Source organism: Echinops telfairi, unplaced genomic scaffold (assembly GCF_000313985.2).
Source record: "Echinops telfairi isolate 266 unplaced genomic scaffold, ASM31398v2 ScPeMD7_14;HRSCAF=57, whole genome shotgun sequence".
Lineage (NCBI taxonomy): Eukaryota > Metazoa > Chordata > Mammalia > Afrosoricida > Tenrecidae > Echinops > Echinops telfairi.
Genome location: NW_022103911.1, coordinates 12,087,016 through 12,091,538, shown reverse-complemented (window position 1 = coordinate 12,091,538; position 4,523 = coordinate 12,087,016).

Here is a 4,523-nt window from a genome sequence, read left to right as displayed (position 1 = left end):
TCCCAACCCAGTACAAATTAAGTCCATGTATCTGATATCAGCCCATATGTCCAATACCAATCTATAATGCCCTCTGCAGGCTCACAAAACACATAAAATGAAGCCAAATTCAGAAAGATCACAGGACAGTGGGTGGAAAAGATTGTGGCTCCAGTGGTGCTGTAAGCATCTCAGCACTGGCAGGGGTCTCTAAGTGGCTCCACCAACTCAGGGCACTAGCATAGCTCCATGTGTCTTCTCAGCTGGAATGTCTCTTAGAGACTGAGTGTGTGTCCCACCTACAGCAGGCTATTTTTCTCCTTAGTGCCTCCAAATTAGGTCATCCAGCTGTCACCTGATTGATACTAAACTCCACCCCTTCACTCTTAACTCTCAAATTGACACCAGATTTTGTAACTACCACACTCTATTGGAATAAACTTGATGACAGTGTGTTATTGCATTGATCTAAATAACATTTTGCTTGAATATTCATTTTCTTTTCTATGTAACATTTTTCTAAAAGGAATATTTACATAAATTTATTAGAAAATATTGCCCTTAGAATTTAAAAAAGCACTTTTGGGAAGTAACTGCTAATTATCTAGCTAAATATTCTCCATTATTTTTGTCAAAATAAGAAAGTTTTAATATATATATTTTTAAGTCTAGATGGCCTATAATAGAGATCTTAAGAAAATGGCATTATAATGGGTAGTTACAATGTTTTATTATTAATAAAGATTTGTATTGTAATTATTTGTGTTGTTGCTAGCCACATTTTTCTATAAATCTAATAATATCTCATAAATAAAAACAATTTGCTCTAGGGAAAAAAAGCAAATTTAAAGTTTGCAAACATTTTTCATCAGATTAAAAATTGAAGAATATGAAAAACTATATTACAAATTAGCATATTTTAAGTGCACTGAACTTTAGCAATTGTATAATTCATAACTGGTATTAAGCAGAGCATACATTTTGGAAATTATTTGAAAAATAAACTGTCAGTGGAATCAAGACCATTCCTATACATAACAACCATACAGGTAACACTAGCTGCCCTTGTTAGTTTCCAAGACTGAACATGTTTATGAGAGTAGAAAGCAGAATACTCAAATTATAGAACAATATCATTAATATTAAATGTATGTAAAATTTTGCTGAATTATCCAAAAGATATCATGGTAGTACATTGACAGGGAGCTGCCAGATGTTCAGGATAGATTCAGAGGATGACTTGAACAAAGGATATCATCTCTGATGTAAGAGAGATCTTAGCTGGAAACAAAGAATTCCAAAAAAGATACTTATTAGCATATGATGATGCAAAGACCTTATACTGTGTGGATCGTAATAAACTATGGATATCCTTGAAATGAATGGAAATCTGATAACACTACACTGTGCTCATATGGAACCTGTATGTGGATCAAGATGGACAAACTGCATGGTTTAAAATCAGGAAAAATGTCCATCAGTGTTGTATCATTTTACCATGCTTATCCAAACTGTATGATGAGCAAATCATCAGAGAAGCTAGGTTTTATGAACAAGAATGAAACTTCAGGATTGTAGGAAATCTTATCAACAGCCTTCAATATGCAGATGACACAACTGCTTGCTGAAAGTGAGGACTTGAAGCATTTGCTGATGAAGATCAAGGATTGCATCCTTCAGTGTGAATTATAACTCAATGTAAAGAAAACCAAAGTACTCACAACTGGACCAGTAGATAATATTATGATTAAAAAAAAGTGTGCTAGGCTTGGTTGACTACAAAAACAAATTGACTGTATATTATAATTCCACCACAAGAAAAATCTAATAATCCCTTAAGAATGTGGGCAAAGGACCTGAACAAATGATTCATTGAGGATTACACTCAAATGACTAATAAACTCATGAAGCCATGCTCCTGTTCACTAGCCATCTAAGAAATGCAAATCAAAACAACCATGAGATGCCATTAACACCCATAACTGTTGCCTAATTAAAAACAAACAAACAAAAAACTAAGAATAACAACTGCTGGAGAGGGTGTGGTGAGATTTACCACTGCTGGTGGGCTTATAAATAGATACAGCCACTGTGGAAGACTATATGGTGATTCCTAAAACAGATGGCAATAGAAGTGCTTTGTGACTGAGCGATATCATTATTGGGCATATACTCAAAAGAATAAGAAGTAGATCGTGAACAGATGTTTGTTCCCCCATGTTCATTGCAGCACATTTCACAATAGCGAGAAGCTGGAAACAGCCTCAATTCCCATCAGTAGGAGATTGGATAAAAAACAAAACCTCTGATGTATACATACAATGGAATACTATGCATCTGTAAATAACAGCAATGAAACTATCAAACACCTCAAGGCATGGAGGGATCTGGAAAATATTATGTTAAAATTAGTCAATGACAAAAAGACAAATATTATATGAGTCCATGGCTATAGAACGAGCAGCAGAATGGGCACAAGCCCGGGCTGGTAGGGGATCCATTCTGCTGGCTAGAGGGGTAGAGAGCCTGACCAGTGCCAATGAACATATGCCATCCTCTCAAGGTAAGTACTTTGAAAGTGATGTCGCCAGAGGGCACTTGGGATCAAACAGTCAAGGTAGGGAAAGGGGACACTGTCTACTGAGTGGTGGTCATGTAAATCTATGAAGTTGTCCCCTGGGATAGGTAAACAGCCATATCAGAGGGATGAGGGATACTGATGGGCAAACAAGTCAGAAGAGAGGAAAAGAAACGAACACTTTGGGGGAATCCAAATGTTTTTCAGTAGTAAGAGAGTGGACCAACCTCCACTTGTGGGGGAAAGTGACTGACAATGCTTTTGGGGACCATAGTGGGAAGTTTCTTTGGTGCTATGCACTGAAAGGGCCACATTGACCTGGTCTTTTGGGTGGATCTTGGGGACCTAGGCTGGGTGAGTGGAACACTGGGACACCAAATCCTAGATCTTCAAGGCTCAGAGTATGTTCCAAAGGCTGCGCCAGTGAGGCCCAATGTGGACAGTCCATGGGGAGAACTGGAACCTACCTCAGACACACTTGTAATCTGAGGATTTAAGTCGGAAAATACATGGTGTTTGTCTGAGGACATGGAAGACAACTGTACCAAGATTGTTGAACTGTTGGTAGGCGGACAAACATGGTCTTGCTACATCAATGCCCTGTATGCTGTATTAAGATGTGTGTTATTCTGGGAGCCCTGTGACAATATTGTCAGTGATAATTGTTGTAAATTTCCTTGACAATTAGCCCCATTGTTTGTGTAAATAGAGCCCAGTCATGAAAGGATTCACTGTACAAGTGAGTACTAATTTGGGTACTGTGTTATGGAGCTAGCTTACATTGGCCCAGTATCCCTTTTGAAAAAGGGTTTTAAAAAATCATTTACCAGGGGCTAATCAAAGATAATATTAATGAAAGATCATTATGCCCCAGGGGGATGATTGATAAGACTTTTTACCATACATTAACAAAGAAGATTTGTCAAAGGGAGTCAAAGGCAGATAAAAACAAAACAAAACAAAGATCCGGGAATAGGTTTGGGGCTTGAACTAAATCCTCAGTCCAACTTAAGAAAAATTAGTTCTTGAATCATGGCCCTGCTGCATAATTGCCCTAAGGAAGGGGACACAGCAGATTTAGGGACTAAAGCAAAATGTGGCCAAGAAATTAGATGGTGTCCTGTTCTCAGATAAAATAGCATCTGTGGTCTTAAAGACTTTTTTTTTCCAAACAAGCACCCATCTAAGTGAGATGTCAACTAAGTCCACATGGAAGGAGCAAACCCTCATCAATGACCGAAGGATTGTAAACCATATAAACTGAAGTCGAAGGAGGAAACAGTATCAGAATCTAAATTGTGAGAATCCAGGTACATAAGGCTACTGTTGATATTGGGAGCCCAAGATTAATTTGTGGAACCACATAGGAAATAAGTGTCCGGAGAACTCCCTCTATCCACAGTTGAGAGATGGGAGGAAAGTGTTTGGCAAAAAGAGTGATTTGGAGAGATGAGTATAGAAGATCGAAGGCTTGAATAGTTAAAATTTTATCAGTAGATTCCTCCCTAAAATGCCTGCTGGACCTGTCTGGGTTTCCCAAATTTTATGCATTTTTGGTTTGTATTGTTTTGTTCGATTTTTGTTCGTATTAGGGTGTATCTCAGAGGAGTTATGTCTTTGGCGCTCACCCTCTTGAAGTTGTGTTATATGTTTTTTTCTATTTTTCTGTATATGAAACCATGATTGGTATACTTATGGGGGGGTGTGTGTGGGTGCAGTGGAGAAGGGACAGTAAAAGACAATTCAAGGAGTCCAGGAAGGAAAGGAGTGTTTGGAAACTGATTGTGGTAGCAATTGTATAAATTGCTTGATGTAATTGAACTATGTATTAACTCCCAATTAATGATACTTTTTAAAAGATAAAAATATGCTTAGAGTTTTCCTCTTTTTTCTTCTCTAACTCTTATTCTTTGCACATTCCATTATAATAGTTTGCTTTGTCTTCCTATGCTTTGAAATTTCATTT